The following is a 21,938-nucleotide window of genomic DNA, read 5'->3' on the forward strand; positions in this document are numbered from 1 at the left end:
GAGCTTTCAACGACAATATGTTTATTCGTTTACTCTCAGATGGGGATAACTAATGGAACTGTTGCTAATCTGAGTGACGGTATCTCAATGTAGCGAAAATATTGATTGTTTATTTTAAGTGTTGTATTGTGGAACTTTATAAGAAAGGAACCAACAATTTTGTGGTCTTCTACGGTGGTCTTCTATGATGGTCTCAACTGTTCCGTTGAAATCATTTAAGATAGTAGGGCCTCTAGTTCTTCTATCGTTGGTATGTGGTGACCGCTTCTCATGGTACACGACGAATTCAGACTTTTTATTAATCTAGATATACAATTATCATTACTTATATCTACTATTTGATCTCTTTTACATATTTTGGAAAAACTATATTCGGTACATTTGTCTTTAATGCAAAGATTTACGTCCCATTTGTCAAAATTTGATAAAATTTTAATGTAAAGTTTTATTTATCCTTTTTACAGGTTTTATAATAACATTGTTGTAATTTTCTTTTTGTGATAATGTAATTTTAATGATATATAGTAACGTGGTTGCGTTAGTTAAAATGTTCACATTGGCATACTCTAGTGCTTCTTCTACGGTGACGAATGGCATATTCTCTTCTTGAAGATTTAAAACTGCATTTTTTATTTCGTTTTTATTTATTGTAACAACATTGACTTAGGCATATTTAATATAAACGAATTTTTCTTTAATTATTCTATTTCTACTTCCAATACTTAAGGCTAATTCGTTTTCGATACTATTATCTGTCTTAATATAATTAGATATTTCATTTTGTTTATTAAATTATTAATATTTTTATTAAATGTTTCGGTAATGAAAATTTGTTTGTTGTTTTTATTATTTAATTTGTTTATATGGTTACTTATGATTTCAACATCGACATAATCTGGACTACCGGCAATATACATACATATTTCCATGCCGTCCCAATAAAATTAATTGCCCTTTTACTTCGAAAGTTTTGCATTGGTTTTACATCTTTTAGAATTTCTACGGCTGCGTGATTTACGTATTTCGTGATTTAAAAATTGGTAAAAGATATCTTTCTGGTATTTTCCTGTCCACGTTGATTTGAGCGTTGTTTAATTATAGCTTCTAATTGTTTTGCATTTTCGTCTCTATTTCTGTGTGCACGTTTATGTTCTTCTAATATTCTTTCGTTTTGAATGTTTTTGTTCGTAATGTCATCAACTTTCTTTTGAGTATATCCAGTTTTATAATTAAAAACTGAATTGGGTATATTCGTTGAATTATTCCCATTATTTCTTCGGAAGTAAATATACCGTTTGTTACCGAGGGATTTACGTAACGTTTAAAAAGTGAAAGTTTTTCTGAGGAAAATGTTTGTTTAATTATTACATGTCTATGGTATGTACAGAATGGTATTTTAAATTGGTAACTATCTTCGTCTCCTAATGAGATGAGCTGTCATCTGAATGTGTGGCTACTGATAAAGAATTTATTTAAAATGGTCTTAAAGGGTATCTGCTACGATATTGGCTTTGCCAGGTTTATATCTTAATTCGTAATTATACTCTTTGAGTGTGGCTTTTCATCGTTTTAATTTAGAATAACTATTTTTAATGCTTAAGGCGTAAGTGAGAGGTTGATGATCTGTATGGATTATTACTTTCGCAGTTTCATAGAGATAGTTCCTAAATGTATTTAATGTCCAAATAATGGCAAGCGTTTCTTTTTCATTGACTGCATAGTTTTCTTTAGTTTTACTTAATGTTCTAGATATAAAGGTTATGGGTTTTCCATTATGTTCCAGGACAGCGCCTATGGCGTATTTGGAAGCGTGTGTGGCTAAATCGAACTCTTGTTTATAATCAGGATATTGTAAGATGACGTCTTTCGATGTCAATGTGGATTTTATTTGATTGAATGCTGCTTTTCTTTCGTCGTTTAATTGGATTTGAAGGGTTGTGAGTGGTTTTCCTCACTTTGCGCAATCTTTTGTAAAGCGTCTATAGTAACCTGAAAGTCCTAAAAATGATCTAAGGTATTTCAGTGTTTTGAGAAGGTGCAGGCTCGACGGCGAACATTTGTAAAATTTTATAGAGGAGTTCACCTCACACGCAGTAGAAACAAATAACATTTCTCGCTTTTATAACAGCGGTGAATCTGTACACGTATAGCTCTCTTAACATTCCCAAAGGTGAATATTGCAGAGAATATAATATGTATGCCAAACTAGGAATATTAATATGCCATTTGAAATATATATATATATATTATATTCCTTTTTATTGAACTATTATTTATTATTTTTTAAATTATTTTATGTTAATTCATTTTTAATTTATTATCAGAAATATATCAAAATACTTTTAAATTATTACTAGTAAAGTATTTTTATTATATTTCTTAAAATAATTCATGTACTTGACACCATAATCGAGTCACAAAAGTACAGAATTGTGTTTTGCCGTCGGCATTTTCATATCATGTGTGCATGTAAAGAAATATGAAAGAAAAATATTTGTACATTTATCTACAAACAACTTATGTATGTATGTAGATATGTATACTCATTACTTCATGTGAAATCTCCGTTGACACGGTCAACAAATGATCGAAGCTCATGTCAAAGAGTCAATCTGTCGAAGGGCTGATGCGACGACAAAGCGTCACAACATTGTGTTGTTGGTAGAAAATTCGAGATGTGCCGAAAAATAAACGAACGCTCCCCGATTGTCACCGCTATTGACGCAGATTTTTGCGAGTCACGGAAAAATATTTTAGAATTGTAAAATATTTTAAATTGACAAAAGCTTTGTTGCCACTTTTGTCCTTTTTTTGTGTTTTGTGGGCTAGCAGAGTTGTCACTTTTCCCTTCTAGAGGGAACATAAAAAAGTTGTTCAATTTATGATTTCTAGCTTTTGCCATCGCATCGAAAAGACGCTTGTGGGCAAACACATGCTCGGGGAGATATGTAAGGGGTTTGCTTTTATGAATGTTATGACATGGCTTACTGCATGTGCGCCAGCGTTCATGAATAACAATGTTGTTGCTGTGTGATTTACTACAAATTTAGGATTTGTCAATTTGGCTGCCATATTGATTTCTGACGCTGCTCCTGTTATTTGAGAGAATTGTTGTTTTTGTACAACATTGTACAAAACTGTACTTATTTTGCAATGTCATACGCATATTTGTACATAAATACTTACATATAGAGGAGTGCGCGCACATGTATTTATTGATAAGTGATAATATCAAAGATTCTATTTCTCAATGTGTACATACCAGAGAATGGAAATGAACTCCATATTGATGTACATATGTACACACATAAATTATTAATTTTGTAACAATTGAAATTAGAATATTATTAAAATTAAATTATATTTTTTTGCATAATCTTTCGCATTTTATCATGCCGCATTTGTGCAAACAAATCATATTTATCAATTTTTCATCATAAAAATCGTTTATATGGCAAAAAATAATCATGCATATCTGAAGTGGCATTTGTATATTTTGTTCAAAGTATTTCATTATACCCTAAACAGGGTATATTAAGTTTGCAACGAAGTTTGTAACACCCAGAAGGAAATGTCGGAGACCCTATAAAATAAGTACATAAATGATCAGCATGATCAGATGAGCTGATTTAGCCATGTCATGACAGACAGACGTCCGTCTGTGTGTCTGTCGGTATATATACAAACTAGTCCCTCAGTTTTTAAGCTGTCGATCTGAAATTTTACACCTGCCCTTTTCTCGCAAAGAAGCTGCTCATTTGTCGGAACGGGCGATATCGGACTACTATAGCATATAGCTGCCAAACAAACTGAACAATCGGAATCAAGTGTTTGTATGGAAAACTCTTTCATTTGACTAGGTATCTTCACGAAATTTGGCATGGATTATTATTTGAGGCAACAATGTAATCTCCGAAGAAATTATTCAGATCGGATGACTATAGCATATTGCTGCCATACAAACTGAACAATCGCAATGAAGTGATTGTATGGAAAACTCTTTCATTTGACGAGTTATCTTCACGAAATTTGGCATGTATTATTATTTAAGATATTTATATAATCTCCGAGAAAATTGTATAGATCGGATAGCTGCCATACAAACTGAAAAGTCGGAATCAAGTTTTTGTATGGGAAACTCTTTCATTTGACGAGGTATCTTCACGAAATTTGGCGTGGATTATTATTTAAGGCATCAATCTAATCGCCGAAGAAATTGTATAGATCGGATTACTATAGCATATAGCTGCCATATTAACTGAACCATCGGAGTAAAGTGCTTGCATGGAAAATTTGTTTATTTGACGAGGTATCTTCACGAAATTAGGCACGAGTTATCGCTTAAGCCAAAAAATTATTCTCCGCAGAAATTGGTCAGATCAGATCACTATATCATACAGTTGCCATACAAATTGAACGTTCGGAATCAAGTTCTTGTAAGGGGCCTTTGTAATTGTGAAGGATATTATAGCTTCGGTGCAACCGAAGTTAACGTTTTTTCTTGTTTTTCTCTTTATGTTGACAGATACGTATTTCTGCAAGAGAACGTTGTTATAAATTCTCATTTCTGTTAAATAACAGCGAATACTACAGGAAATGGTGAACTCCCTGATCTCAATTTTTCAGCTCTGTTAGCCGTCCAATCGAGCATCATACAAAAGTCAATTGCACCTTCTCGTTCTTCTAAGTTCTCTGGTTGGACATTATCTAAGTATAATATACGTTCTCTGCTGCGAGGGTAGGCTTAACTCATGTAAATAACAAGTGTACACTAACCACCATCTCTTATGTAATTCTTTTGAGTTGAGAAGGAGAAGCATTGAACAGCATGTAAATTGTAAACAAAAATGAAAACACTTTTGTTAATTCGTGAAATATATTATACTTAGTTTATTGGTTTATAGTGAACAATTTTCAGTGAAATGAATATAATATTACGGGAAAATATTTTGGTAATTTTTTAATAAATACTTTTATCTATACTTTATCAAAGCGCCGAGCTTGTCGAGGATAGCATTACGGGTAAGTTGTAATTGTATTGGCGTAGGTTCCATAATGCGCCGTATCATTTAATTAATTATATACTCTGTAAACATTGGTTCGTTTTAATGTCATTATTTTTATATATTTTATGTATTTTACGAGTATAGGTATTTAAATTTTCAGTGCATAATGACGACATAGGGCAAATACCAGTAGAGTCTGATTCAAATCATCTTTCATCTAGTAACGCTGGAAAAGCAAGAAAGAAGACAGCAGTGTCAGTGATGGAGGAGATGAGGGAAAATTTTTTAATGGCGACGCAGGCGATGAGGGACGACGATTTTTGCGCTATGAAGGACGTTTTCATTGAATCCCTTCGTCTCCAAAACTAGTATTACTACCATAAACATAAAAAAAAACAGTATTATTAGTATATATAATATATATATATTTTATATATAAAATTTTTTTTATATTATATTACAAGTACATTTATATGTATTAGGGTGGAGCGAAAAAAAAATTTAAATAAAATCTGTAGATTATAAAAAAAGAAAATTTTTGGACAAAAAAAATATTTTTTAACATCTAGAGGCGGCGCACTCAGTTTTAAAGTAAATGTTTTCTGGCAACAGGCGAGTTCGGTCTTCGATTTGTTGTGCTGCAAGCCCCCTTTCATTAATATCATCATTTCCCTCATTAGAAAAGTTGTGCAAAACACAGCACGCTTTTATGACAGTTTTCGTGTTGACTATGTTGTTATCCAAGCCTTTTCCAACCCGCCTAAACATTGCGTTTAAATGGCCGAAAGCATTCTTAACGACTCTTCGGTATTTCGAGAGTGTATAGTAAAATTTTTTTTTATACAATAGTTGGTTTATACAAAATGGGTATGGTTTCATAAAATATTCATCAAGTTTGAACGCAGAGTCGTTTAACAAGACGACTGGAACATTAACTGATGGTATTTGTCTACTCATGTCTTTAAATAGCCTAGATTGTACAAACTGGCATTTTAAATCCGAGCTCTTAAATATGAAAGAGTCATTACAACGGCATGTACTACCAACTTTGATGTATATAAAGCGACATCTATAACATTAAAGAAATAAATTAGGGGTTTGAACGAGCTTCATGAAAAAACTTACCTTGCATCATTGTATAAATCTACAAGTAATCAATCCTAAAAATTCTACTACTAAATGCACACCTGGTACGGGTTTCTACTTATATTCTACTACTAACTTCATCACACTTAATACGGGCTGCCTACTAATATTCTAGTACTAAAAAGTAGTATATTGTTTAGATTATTATTATGTTGTTACCTAAACTTAGAAGTCAAACTGAGGAAAACATTGTTAAATTACCAAAAGCAACCACCGATATAAAAAACTGATTGGTAGAAATTTGCTAAGCATTTATTATTAAAATGTTAGAGGTCTTAATACGAAATTAACTGACTTGTATTTGAACAGTTCCAATTTTAATTTCCATATAATTGGATTTACAGAAACTTGGTTATTTTTGATAATGAGATTTTAAACAGCGAATTTCAAATTTTTAGATGTGATCGACTGAACAGAATCGGTGGAGGTGTTCTATTTGCCGTGCATTCCTCTATCCTATCTGAAAATATTCTTGTTTCAGGGACCGACTCATTTGAATTTAAATGTATTAGAGTCTACGTTAATAGTTGCTTTATTTATTTAACCCTATCTTATATACCACCCCATTCGGACTTATCTGTATACATGCAGCATGCTTCTTTAATAAATAGTGCTACCTCGATTGCAAATAATGCAGATTCAATAATTGTATTAGGTGATTTGATTTACCGTGTGCTTCGTGGAAACCTTTCGATGACTATATCGTGCCGATTTGCAATCGGTCATGTTTTAATGAGTTTTTCAAAAAAATGTCCGAGTTAGGTCTGAACCAAATTAATTTGATTCCGAATAAATTTGGTAAATGCTTAGATTAAGAGTACGTTGATACCTCTTCAAAGTGTTCCGTTATTCAGAGTAATCCTCTTGTTCTCATCAAATTTCGTGCTTCTGTACTCGGTTTAACTTTGCAAAAGCTAATTTTAAAAAGTTAAAGTGTCTCTCATTTTAATAAAATTATGAAATTTTTTGAAAATATTGTCCAATAGTAATTGTTAATAAAAGCAAAAGTATAAGTCTGTGGTTTTCGAAAGAGTTATATAAATTGAAAAACAGAAAAACTCGAGCCTTTAAACATTTTAAAAAAACCGGTTCACTTGTCGACTATTCTAAATATTCTCTATTGCGTCGACAATATTTTGACCTAAACAAAAAATGTTATAATAATTACTTAAATAAAGTAAAAAAAATTATGTAAGTAATCCAAAATCGTTTTATGATTTCGTCAACTCCAAACGCTGGATCTCCAAATTTCCGTCCGCAATGAAATACAAATCTATCATTTCAAGTGACAATGATATTATATCCAATATGTTTGCAGAATTTTTCAAGTCAAACTACTGTAATAATTCTTCCAAAACTTTTTCTTATCAGCACGTGCTTTGTTCGAATACTTTAATGACCGCTCCAATTATTTCTGAAGAAGACGACGTCCTACTTAATTTAAATAAGTTAAAACCATCTTTTAGTTATGGCCCAGACATGATACCCTCATGCTTCCTAAAAAATATTGCCAAATATATTTACTTGCCTTTGACAAGGATATTTAATTCCTCTCTTAAACACGGTATATTTCCTTCAATATGGACACAGTCATTTACGAGTGTAACTCCTTTGCATAAAAGTGGATTTAGATCCAACATTGAAAACTATAGAGGTATTGAAAAACTATCAGTTATACCTAACCTTTTTGAAGCTATCATCACTGACCATATAACCTTTTCGATTTCTCCGTTAATTTCCTCAGCTCAGCATGGATTTCATAAAGGGAATTCGACTATAACAAACTTACTTGAATTTGTAAACCATGTATCATTAGGTTTTAGGGAACATAAGCATACGGATGTTATATACACAGACTTTAGCAAAGCTTTCGATAAAGTAAATATCTCGATTCTCATACATAAACTTGATCCGCTGGGCTTTCAGCCAAGATTCCTTCAATGGGTATCTTCCTGTCTTTATAATAGAACACAACGAGTGATATTTGAGGATACACCTTCAGATCCAATTAATGTTTCTTCAGGTGTTCCGCAAGGTAGTCATCTTGGCCCGATTCTGTTCTTGTTATTTATTACGATATCTCTTCAGTAATAGAATTCTCAAAAATTTTATTATACGCTGACGACGTAAAGTTTTTTAAATCATATACTTCAACTGAGGAAAGGTGTCTGTTGCAAACAGACTTAAACAATTTGGTTGCATGGGTGATAGAAATGATTTGCCATTGAACCTCAATAAATGTAAGATGATGTGCTTTTCCCGTAGATCTGTGCACCACTCTTCTTATGTAATAAAACACCATATTTGAGAGCAAGTTTTTAATTATGTTGATTTGGGAGTTAATATGGACCCTAAGCTTAATTTTAGTCTTCATATTGATACCATGGTCTTGAAATCAAAAGCTGTCCTCAGTTTTGTTAAACGTTGGTCTAAAGAATTTAGAGATCCGTATATTACTAAAACACTTTATACAACTTTGGTTAGACCTATATTGGAATATGGCTCTGTTGTATGGAACCCTAGCTACCAAATCCATTCTGACAAGTTAGAGTCGGTTCAAAAACAATTTTTACTTTTCGCTTTTGCGCATTTCCGATGGGATTCTAGGGTAAGTCTACCTCCATACACTAGTCGTTTAAAACTTATTAATCTACCTACACTTTCTAGTCGTAGGAAAATGCTTGGCATAATATACTTAGTGAAAATTTTGAATGGAACAGTTTGCAGTTCTTCTTTCCTGTCTGAAATTAAATTTAATATCCCGGTTCGCCTTTCGGGGCAGTTAGACCTTTACTGCTAAAATCCTGTAGATCAAATTTTGAACTAAACGAGCCAATTTTCAGTGAAATAAATATAATATTACGGGAAAATATTTTGGTAATTTTTTAATAAATACTTTTATCTATATGTGTCATTATTTTTATTAAACGGCGTTTTTTGAACATTTACAGTACTTTTATGTATTTTACGAGTATAGGTATTTAAATTTTCAGTGCATAATGACGACATAGGGCAAATACCGGTAGAGTCTGATTCAAATCATCTTTCATCTAGTAACGCTGGAAAAGCAAGAAAGAAGACAGCAGTGTCAGTGATGGAGAAGATTAGGGAAAATTTTTTAATGGCGACGCAGGCGATGAGGGACGACGATTTTTGCGCTATGAAGGACGTTTTCATTGAATCCCTTCGTCTCCAAAACTAGTATTACTACCATAAACATTAAAAAAACAGTATTATTAGTATATATAATATATAATATATATATATTTTATATATAAAATTTTTTTTATATTATATTACAAGTACATATATATGTATTAGGGTGGAGCGAAAAAAAAATTTAAATAAAATCTGTAGATTATAAAAAAAGAAAATTTTTGGACAAAAAAAATATTTTTTAACATCTAGAGGCGGCGCACTCAGTTTTAAAGTAAATGTTTTCTGGCAACAGGCGAGTTCGGTCTTCGATTTGTTGTGCTGCAAGCCACCTTTCATTAATATCATCATTCCCCTCATTAGAAAAGTTGTGCAAAACACAGCACGCTTTTATGACAGTTTTCGTGTTGACTATGTGGTTATCCAAGCCTTCTCCAACCCGCCTAAACATTGCGTTTAAATGGCCGAAAGCATTCTCAACGACTCTTCGGTATTTCGAGAGTGTATAGTAAAATTGTTTTTTATACAATAGTTGGTTTATACAAAATGGGTATGGTTTCATAAAATATTCATCAAGTTTGAACGCAGAGTCGTTTACCAAAACGACTGGAACATTAACTGATGGTATTTGTCTACTCATGTCTTTAAATAGCCTAGATTGTACAAACTGGCATTTTAAATCCGAGCTCTTAAATATGAAAGAGTCATTACAACGGCCTGTACTACCAACTTTGATGTATATAAAGCGACATCTATAACATTAAAGAAATAAATTAGGGGTTTGAACGAGCTTCATGAAAAAACTTACCTTGCATCATTGTATAAATCTACAAGTAATCAATCCTAAAAATTCTACTACTAAATGCACACCTGGTACGGGTTTCTACTTATATTCTACTACTAACTTCATCACACTTAATACGGGCTGCCTACTAAAATTCTAGTACTAAAAAGTCCAAATGCCTCAAATCTGCTACAATGTGATGCCGTGTTATGTCTTAAAATTTATAACTTTACATTTACATTTAATAAGTATTAGGCTGTGAGTGATTTAGAATATTTTGTAAATATTATTTACTAATTAGTATATTGTTTAGATTATTATTATGTTATTCATGAATTGTACCCGATCTTTTATATATATTTTTGTTTCAGGTGATTATTTCGACTTATATTGTTAATGTAATTACTATCCATGAAGTGTACCTAATTTTATGTATATATTTTCTTCTAGTTATATATGTTATGAAAAGTAGATTGTTTTAAAACTGTTTATACTATACAGTTAAATATAAGCCTCCTAAGGAACGGAACACCCAAAAAAGATCGATAACACGCCTATATTCCAAAGAGCTCAATTCCCCAAAAGCTTTATCTAATAGTAATAAGTGTCTCACAATTCCAGAGGCTCCCCCTATTAACTTAGTAGCATCAGTTAATAATTTGATAGTTATTCCACCTAAAAGTCTATCTTTATTTCGAGACTTGCCAAAGATACCTTGGTGGAGGACATTAAATCTTACATTTCGTCACGTTTAAAAATCGATGATATCAATATCCGTAAATTTAACTTCAATTATGATGGAAGTATATCATCGTTTAAAATATACGTATCTCTTGAAACATTCAAAAAGATCTTAGATAGTTCATTCTGGCCACCTGGGGCTTTTGTACGCGAATTTAAACCTAAACTTAGAAGTCAAACTGAGAAACATTGTTAAATTACCAAAAGCAACCACCGATATAAAAAACTGATTCGTAGAAATTTGCTAAGCATTTATTATCAAAATGTTAGAGGTCTTAATACAAAATTAACTGACTTGTATTCGAACAGTTCCAATTTTAATTTCCATATAATTGGATTTACAGAAACTTGATTATTTTTGATAATGAGATTTTAAACAGCGAATTTCAAATTTTTAGATGTGATCGACTGAACAGAATCGGTGGAGGTGTTCTATTTGCCGTGCATTCCTCTATCCTATAATATTCTTGTTTCAGGGACCGACCCAAATTAATTTGATTCCGAATAAATTTGGTAAATGCTTAGATTAAGAGTACGTTGATACCTCTTCAAAGTGTTCCGTTATTCAGAGTAATCCTCTTGTTCTACCAGAGGACTTATATCATCCTGCTTTGGAAATATCTGTCGAAATCTCAGGCAATGTACGGGATAATAATCATCAAACTTCGTGCTTCTGTACTCGGTTTAACTTTGCAAAAGCTAATTTTAAAAAGTTAAAGTGTCTCTCATTTTAATAACATTATTATGAAATTATTTGAAAAGTATGTTCCAATAGTAATTGTTAATAAAAGCAAAAGTATAAGTCTGTGGTTTTCGAAAGAGTTATATAAATTAAAAAACAGAAAAACTCGAGCCTTTAAACATTTAAAAAAAACCGGTTCACTTGTCGACTATTCTAAATATTCTCTATTGCGTCGACAATATTTTGACCTAAACAAAAAATGTTATAATAATTACTTAAATAAAGTAAAAAAAATATTGTAAGTAATCCAAAATCGTTTTATGATTTCGTCAACTCCAAACGCTGGATTTCCAAATTTCCGTCCGCAATGAAATACAAATCTATCATTTCAAGTGACAATGATATTATATCCAATATGTTTGCAGAATTTTTCAAGTCAAACTACTGTAATAATTCTTCCAAAACTATTTCTTATCAGCACGTGCTTTGTTCGAATACTTTAATGACCGCTCCAATTATTTCTGAAGAAGACGTCCTACTTAATTTAAATAAGTTAAAACCATCTTTTAGTTATGGCCCAGACATGATACCCTCATGCTTCCTAAAAAATATTGCCAAATATATTTACTTGCCTTTGACAAGGATATTTAATTCCTCTCTTAAACACGGTATATTTCCTTCAATATGGACACAGTCATTTACGAGTATAACTCCTTTGCATAAAAGTGGATTTAGATCCAACATTGAAAACTATAGAGGTATTGCAAAACTATCAGTTATACCTAACCTTTTTGAAGCTATCACCACTGACCATATAACCTTTTCGATTTCTCCGTTAATTTCCTCAGCTCAGCATGGACTTCGTAAAGGGAATTCGACTATAACAAACTTACTTGAATTTGTAAACCATTTATCATTAGGTTTTAGGGAACATAAGCATACGGATGTTATATACACAGACTTTAGCAAAGCTTTCGAAAAAGTAAATATCTCGATTCTCATACATAAACTTGATCCATTGGGCTTTCAGCCAAGATTCCTTCAATGGGTATCTTCCTATCTTTATAATAGAACACAACGAGTGATATTTGAGGATACACCTTCAGATACAATTAATGTTTCTTCAGGTGTTCCGCAAGGTAGTCATCTTGGCCCGATTCTGTTCTTGTTATTTATTACGATATCTCTTCAGTAATAAAATTCTCAAAAATTTTAATATACGCTGACGACGTAAAGTTTTTTAAATCATATACTTCAACTGAGGAAAGGTGTCTGTTGCAAACAGACTTAAACAATTTGGTTGCATGGGTGATAGAAATGATTTGCCATTGAACCTCAATAAATGTAAGATGATGTGCTTTTCCCGTAGATCTGTGCACCACTCTTCTTATGTAATAAAACACCATATTTGAGAGCAAGTTTTTAATTATGTTGATTTGGGAGTTAATATGGACCCTAAGCTTAATTTTAGTCTTCATATTGATACCATGGTCTTGAAATCAAAAGCTGTCCTCAGTTTTGTTAAACGTTGGTCTAAAGAATTTAGAGATCCGTATATTACTAAAACACTTTATACAACTTTGGTTAGACCTATATTGGAATATGGCTCTGTTGTATGGAACCCTAGCTACCAAATCCATTCTGACAAGGTTCAAAAACAATTTTTACTTTTCGCTTTTGCGCATTTCCGATGGGATTCTAGGGTAAGTCTACCTCCATACACTAGTCGTTTAAAACTTATTAATCTACCTACACTTTCTAGTCGTAGGAAAATGCTTGGCATAATATACTTAGTGAAAATTTTGAATGGAACAGTTTGCAGTTCTTCTTTCCTGTCTGAAATTAAATTTAATATCCCGGTTCGCCTTTCGAGGCAGTTAGACCTTTACTGCTAAAATCCTGTAGATCAAATTTTGAACTAAACGAGCCAATTTTCAGTAAAATAAATATAATATTACGGGAAAATATTTTGGTAATTTTTTAATAAATACTTTTATCTATATGTGTGCGTTTTTTGAACATTTACAGTACTTTTATGTATTTTACGAGTATAGGTATTTAAATTTTCAGTGCATAATGACGACATAGGGCAAATACCGGTAGAGTCTGATTCAAATCATCTTTCATCTAGTAACGCTGGAAAAGCAAGAAAGAAGACAGCAGTGTCAGTGATGGAGAAGATTAGGGAAAATTTTTTAATGGCGACGCAGGCGATGAGGGACGACGATTTTTGCGCTATGAAGGACGTTTTCATTGAATCCCTTCGTCTCCAAAACTAGTATTACTACCATAAACATTAAAAAAACAGTATTATTAGTATATATAATATATAATATATATATATTTTATATATAAAATTTTTTTTATATTATATTACAAGTACATATATATGTATTAGGGTGGAGCGAAAAAAAAATTTAAATAAAATCTGTAGATTATAAAAAAAGAAAATTTTTGGACAAAAAAAATATTTTTTAACATCTAGAGGCGGCGCACTCAGTTTTAAAGTAAATGTTTTCTGGCAACAGGCGAGTTCGGTCTTCGTTTTGTTGTGCTGCAAGCCACCTTTCATTAATATCATCATTCCCCTCATTAGAAAAGTTGTGCAAAACACAGCACGCTTTTATGACAGTTTTCGTGTTAACTATGTGGTTATCCAAGCCTTCTCCAACCCGCCTAAACATTGCGTTTAAATGGCCGAAAGCATTCTCAACGACTCTTCGGTATTTCGAGAGTGTATAGTAAAATTTTTTTTTATACAATAGTTGGTTTATACAAAATGGGTATGGTTTCATAAAATATTCATCAAGTTTGAACGCAGAGTCGTTTAACAAGACGACTGGAACATTAACTGATGGTATTTGTCTACTCATGTCTTTAAATAGCCTGGATTGTACAAACTGGCATTTTAAATCCGAGCTCTTAAATATGAAAGAGTCATTACAACGGCCTGTACTACCAACTTTGATGTATATAAAGCGACATCTATAACATTAAAGAAATAAATTAGGGGTTTGAACGAGCTTCATGAAAAAACTTACCTTGCATCATTGTATAAATCTACAAGTAATCAATCCTAAAAATTCTACTACTAAATGCACACCTAATACGGGTTTCTACTTATATTCTACTACTAACTTCATCACACTTAATACGGGCTGCCTACTAATATTCTAGTACTAAAAAGTCCAAATGCCTCAAATCTGCTACAATGTGTTGCCGTGTTATGTCTTAAAATTTATAACTTTACATTTACATTTAATAAGTATTAGGCTGTGAGTGATTTAGAATATTTTGTAAATATTATTTACTAATTAGTATATTGTTTAGATTATTATTATGTTGTTCATGAATTGTACCCGATCTTTTATATATATTTTTGTTTCAGGTGATTATTTCGACTTATATTGTTAATGTAATTAAAATCCATGAAGTGTACCTGATTTTATGTATATATTTTCTTCTAGTTATATATGTTATGAAAAGTAGATTGTTTTAAAACTGTTTATACTATACAGTTAAATATAAGCCTCCTAAGGAACGGAACACCCAAAAAAGATCGATAACACGCCTATATTCCAAAGAGCTCAATTCCCCAAAAGCTTTATCTAATAGTAATAAGTGTCTCACAATTCCAGAGGCTCCCCCTATTGACTTAGTAGCATCAGTTAATAATTTGATAGTTATTCCACCTAAGAAGTCTTTCTTTATTTCGAGACTTGCCAAAGATACCTTGGTGGAGGACATTAAATCTTACATTTCGTCACGTTTAAAAATCGATGATATCAATATCCGTAAATTTAACTTCAATTATGATGGAAGTATATCATCGTTTAAAATAGACGTATCTCTTGAAACATTCAAAAAGATCTTAGATAGTTCATTCTGGCCACCTGGGGCTTTTGTACGGGAATTTAAACCTAAACTTAGAAGTCAAACTGAGAAACATTGTTAAATTACCAAAAGCAACCACCGATATAAAAAACTGATTCGTAGAAATTTGCTAAGCATTTATTATCAAAATGTTAGAGGTCTTAATACAAAATTAACTGACTTGTATTCGAACAGTTCCAATTTTAATTTCCATATAATTGGATTTACAGAAACTTGATTATTTTTGATAATGAGATTTTAAACAGCGAATTTCAAATTTTTAGATGTGATCGACTGAACAGAATCGGTGGAGGTGTTCTATTTGCCGTGCATTCCTCTATTCTATCTGAAAATATTCTTGTTTCAGGGACCGACCCAAATTAATTTGATTCCGAATAAATTTGGTAAATGCTTAGATTAAGAGTACGTTGATACCTCTTCAAAGTGTTCCGTTATTCAGAGTAATCCTCTTGTTCTACCAGAGGACTTATATCATCCTGCTTTGGAAATATCTGTCGAAATCTCAGGCAATGTACGGGATAATAATCATCAAACTTCGTGCTTCTGTACTCGGTTTAACTTTGCAAAAGCTAATTTTAAAAAGTTAAAGTGTCTCTCATTTTAATAACATTATTATGAAATTATTTGAAAAGTATGTTCCAATAGTAATTGTTAATAAAAGCAAAAGTATAAGTCTGTGGTTTTCGAAAGAGTTATATAAATTAAAAAACAGAAAAACTCGAGCCTTTAAACATTTAAAAAAAAACCGGTTCACTTGTCGACTATTCTAAATATTCTCTATTGCGTCGACAATATTTTGACCTAAACAAAAAATGTTATAATAATTACTTAAATAAAGTAAAAAACATATTGTAAGTAATCCAAAATCGTTTTATGATTTCGTCAACTTCAAACGCAGGATTTCCAAATTTCCGTCCGCAATGAAATACAAATCTATCATTTCAAGTGACAATGATATTATATCCAATATGTTTGCAGAATTTTTCAAGTCAAACTACTGTAATAATCTTATTCTTATCAGCACGTGCTTTGTTCGAATACTTTAATGACCGCTCCAATTATTTCTGAAGAAGACGTCCTACTTAATTTAAATAAGTTAAAACCATCTTTTAGTTATGGCCCAGACATGATACCCTCATGCTTCCTAAAAAATATTGCCAAATATATTTACTTGCCTTTGACAAGGATATTTAATTCCTCTCTTAAACACGGTATATTTCCTTCAATATGGACACAGTCATTTACGAGTATAACTCCTTTGCATAAAAGTGGATTTAGATCCAACATTGAAAACTATAGAGGTATTGCAAAACTATCAGTTATACCTAACCTTTTTGAAGCTATCATCACTGACCATATAACCTTTTCGATTTCTCCGTTAATTTCCTCAGCTCAGCATGGATTTCGTAAAGGGAATTCGACTATAACAAACTTACTTGAATTTGTAAACCATGTATCATTAGGTTTTAGGGAACATAAGCATACGGATGTTATATACACAGACTTTAGCAAAGCTTTCGATAAAGTAAATATCTCGATTCTCATACATAAACTTAATCCGCTGGGCTTTCAGCCAAGATTCCTTCAATGGGTATCTTCCTATCTTTATAATAGAACACAACGAGTGATATTTGAGGATACACCTTCAGATACAATTAATGTTTCTTCAGGTGTTCCGCAAGGTAGTCATCTTGGCCCGATTCTGTTCTTGTTATTTATTAACGATATCTCTTCAGTAATAGAATTCTCAAAAATTTTATTATACGCTGACGACGTACAGTTTTTTAAATCATATACTTCAACTGAGGAAAGGTGTCTGTTGCAAACAGACTTAAACAATTTGGTTGCATGGTGTGATAGAAATGATTTGCCATTGAATCTCAATAAATGTAAGATGATGTGCTTTTCCCGTAGATCTGTGCACCACTCTTCTTATGTAATAAAACACCATATTCGAGAGCAAGTTTTTAATTATGTTGATTTGGGAGTTAATATGGACCCTAAGCTTAATTTTAGTATTTATCATATTCATACCATGGTCTTGAAATCAAAAGCTGTCCTCAGTTTTGTTAAACGTTGGTCTAAAGAATTTAGAGATCCGTATATTACTAAAACACTTTATACAACTTTGGTTAGACCTATATTGGAATATGGTTCTGTGGTATGGAACCCTAGCTACCAAATCCATTCTGACTACTTAGAGTCGATTCAAAAACAATTGTTACTTTTCGCCTTAGCGCATTTCCGATGGGATGCTAGGGTAAGTCTACCTCCATACACTAGTCGCTTAAAACTTATTAATCTACCTACACTTTCTAGTCGTAGGGAAATGCTTGGCATAATATTCTTAGTGAAACTTTTGAATGGAACTGTTTGCAGTTCTTTTCTCCTGTCTGTATTTAAATTTAATATCCTGGTTCGCCTTTCGAGGCAGTTTAGACCTTTACTGCTAGAATCCTGTAGATCAAATTTTGAACTAAACGAGCCATTCCGCCGTATATGTCATGATTTTAATTCTCATTCCAGCACATTTGACTTATCTGACTCACTTTTCAAAATTAAAAAGACTTTATTGTTTTCTCTTAATAAATGAAAATGTAACAATTTATTATATGTAACTTTAGATCTTAGCTATTGAAATTTTTGTTTTTGTAGCTGAGCAGTTTTAGATCTCAACACTTAAAAAACTCTCTTGCCTTTTCTGACTCGGCTAATTCCGCACGTATGCCGATTGCGCCCCTCGCTTCGGTTGGGCGGGAGGAGGGTAATCGTTGGGTTATTATTATTATATTGCATCCTCAGAAGTGGTGAGGAAAAACAATAAATATGCAACAAACTTTTGTTTCGAAAATATACTTGATAGTTTTCATTAATGTTTTTCGTTACAAATACCTGTTCACAAAGAAGTTATTAAACTACATACTTTTTATATACATCTCTGTTTCAAATAGGGCAGATATCGATCAGGTGATCTCAGCTGTGTTACACACATAGGAAAACAGCTGATTCTTTTGTTACTTGTAGGATTATACAATGCCTTGCATCTACTAAAGCTAAAAGAACTGTGGAATACCAGCCTTTATAATTATAATAGTAAACAGCATCTTCTGCTGGTGGGCGAACTTTTGTCTGACAACCACCTAAAACTTAAAAATAAACAAAAGCCCATTATAAAGAGTTGAACTTCTTATCAATGGCTCCTAACACTTGAGGGAAACCTTATGACTTAAAACCATTTAAATACTCCCGCAATTGAACTTCGTTCATAGGAAATTTATTCAAATACAAAGGCCATAAACATCGCCAGACTTCATGGCAGAACTCAATTAGAATGGTGCAGACAGAGCTCCGCCTTTTAGGATGTCTTCTTCTGCATTTTTACTATTTAAGTAAGAAGTAAAAATAATAATAATAAAAATATTTAATAAACTTGAAATTCATAATATGATTTCTAAAAAAAAGCCCATCACTGGAAAAAACTTCTAAAATTTCGGCAATTTGAATATTCAGAGAAGATAAACTTGCACATAAGATTTATTTAATAATTTTGTATGATAGGTATACATATCAAAATCAAATAGGCTAGTAGTGGGCTAAGATGTTGCCTAAAATTCCCAATTTATATCAAATCTTCAAATTAATGCTTTTCATTAGTCGATTTGTGATATATTAAAACAACTGATTTTTGAATATTCAATCCTTAATCAAAAGAATAAATGTATTAGCTCTCAACTAATATATTTTTTTTATAATTTTCAATTGAAATTAATACTACTAAGCATGGCATCTCAAAAGATTTCATAACATGCATTTCAATTTCGCGTGTTCTTAAATTCATTGTTTTATAATTTTTGTTAGTGCTCTTCAACAGCGGCAAGAAATTGGCCGTCTCTCTTTTTCCAATTGCTAAACGTCAGACCTCCTGAACTTTGACAGTTGCCTAAATTCAGGAGGTTTTGACGTTCAAGACAGAGAAAAATGTTACCGTTTGGCAGGCAGCCAACATTGTTTTGTTCATTTCACTAAAACTTGTTCACCAAAAACTAGTAAATTAAGCTTATTTCCCGAATTAACAAAAGTGTATACTTTTTTGTTTACAATTTACAAGCTGCTCTATTTTTCATCTTCTCATCTCAAAAGAATTAAGTCATTAAGATGGCGGCCGGCGTTATCTTATGTTCTATCATTCTTGTCTATAGTCAAAAGTCTTCGTGTGAACGCAGTCTTCGGGTGTTATCGAATGTAAAAAAAAATCGACAGTTTTTGAAATTTTTATCATTGTAAATTATTCCACGTATCAAAAGAATCAGCTGTTTTCCTATTGGCTGAGATAACCTGCCTTTTTTGACACAGAGTTGTAAATAAAAGGAAATAGTTTAATATCTATTTTTTGCACAGGAATTTGTAACGAAAAACATTAATGAAAACTTACCGAAGTATTTTCGAAACAAAAGTTTATTGCATATTTATTGATTTTCCTCACCACCTCTGAGGATGCAATGTAGCCGTGTTATCGATTTTTTTGGGTGTTCGGTTCCCCAGGAGGCCTGTATTTACCTGTATAACATCATATCACGCACACTTAATGGATAGTAAGTACATTAACACTATCAGTTGAAATAATCACCTTCAACCAAAACTAATATGAATATGTAAAACCAGGTACAATTCAATTATATTAATTAACAAATACGTAACAAAATAATTTTCTTGTAATAATTTCAACAAAAACAAACATATAAATAACAAGTAAGGAAGGCCTAAGTTCGGATGTAACCGAACATTTTATACTCTCGCAAAGTCAAATGGTATACTCGTTTGAGATTTCTTTGTGGATTGACTGATATGTTCGGTAGAAGGTCAACTATAGGCACTGGGGTCCACATAGTTAGTACTTAGGGGTTTGAACAGTTTTGGTTCGATTTAGACAATTTTTGGCCGCAAGGTGGCATACTTTAATTGCATAATTCACGCAAAGTTTTACCCCGATATAATCATTGTTACCTGATTTGCATAGTGGAAAGTGAAAGAATCAGATGGAATTGAAAATGGTGTTACATGGGAAGTAAGCGTGGTTGTAGTCCGATTTCGCCCATTTTCGCACTATGACATAGAAACATGAAAAGAACGTTACGGACCGAATTTGGTTGAAATCGGTTAAGCAGATCTCAAGATATGGGTTTTCACCTAAAAGTGGGCTGCGCCACGCCCACTGACTAATTTTGAACGCGGTTCCTATAAAGCCAATTTATACCATCTCAGAGATAAAATTTAATGTCTCTGGCGTGTTTAGTGCTTGATTTATCGCGCTTTTAGTAGTTTTTAACAGTACCGTTATATGGGGAGTGGGCGGAGTTGCCACCCGATTTCAACTATTTTCACACCGTCAATAGAAGTGCTAAAAACATTTACTTCCAGTGAATTTTGTTATTATAGCATTAGCGGTTTAGGAGATACGCACATTAAACCTATTAGAGGCGGGACCACGCCCACTTTTTAAACAAAAATTTTAACTGCAGATGCCCCTCCCTAATGTGATCCTGTGTACCAAATAACAGTCTTGTATCTTATTGCGGAGCTTAGTTATGGCAAGTTATTTGTTTTTGATTAATGGCGTTTTGTGGGCGTGGCAGTGGTCCGATTACGCCCATCTGCAATACCAACCGTCTCACGGTACCATGAAACATGTCTACCAAGTTTCATAAAGATATCTCAATTTTTACTCAAGTTAGAGCTTGCACGGACGGACAGACGGACGGACGGACAGACAGTCACCCGGATTTCAACTCATCTCTTCATCCTGATCATTTATAAATATATAACCCTATATCTAACTCGATTAGTTTTAGGTGATACAAACAACCGTTAGGTGAACAAAACTATTATACTCTGTAGCAACAGGTTGCGAGAGTATAAAAAGTTGGTACAATTCATGAACAATGTACCAATTAGAAAAAAATATTTGCAAAAGATTTTAAATCACTTACAGCCTAATACTTATTAAATGTAAAAGTTAATTTATAGGAATTTTAATAATCGAAATATATTTGTATATGTAATAAAAACATTCTTAAAGTTATAAATTTTAAAACATAACACGGCAACATACTGTAGCAGATTTGAGGCAGTTCGTTGTTTTAGTAGTGGAATATTAGTAGGCAACCCGTGCCAAGTGTGACGTTAGTAGTAGAATATAAGTAGAAACCCGTGCCAAGTATGACTTTAGTACTAGAATTTTTAAGACAACCCGTACCAAGTGAGAAATTTTTGTGGAGGATCGAATTCTATTGGCAAATTTCAGAATAATTAAGATATATATTTATGCCCCTTTTTAACTGTGGTAAATTAATTAATATTCACCACAGAAAAATGTAAGGTGCAATTAGCAACCATGTCAAATAACGTGATCCACAAAATGCTTATTCAACGAGCCTGGAGACAAGTATAATATAATATAAGTATAAAACTATGTTCGCACCGAATGTACATCCTCTTGGACAAACACAATTTGTGGATTGTGGAACCAAAG

The 21,938-nt window shown here is 32.3% G+C and overlaps 1 pseudogene; it reads right to left on the minus strand.

Annotated features, from left to right (window-relative positions):
* Positions 1-13,928: 13,928 nt before the first annotated feature.
* On the minus strand, positions 13,929-18,676 carry LOC138858933 (putative nuclease HARBI1; annotated as a pseudogene).
* Positions 18,677-21,938: the final 3,262 nt, after the last annotated feature.

This window comes from Bactrocera oleae, chromosome 2, assembly GCF_042242935.1.
Source record: "Bactrocera oleae isolate idBacOlea1 chromosome 2, idBacOlea1, whole genome shotgun sequence".
In the NCBI taxonomy this organism is placed as follows: domain Eukaryota; kingdom Metazoa; phylum Arthropoda; class Insecta; order Diptera; family Tephritidae; genus Bactrocera; species Bactrocera oleae.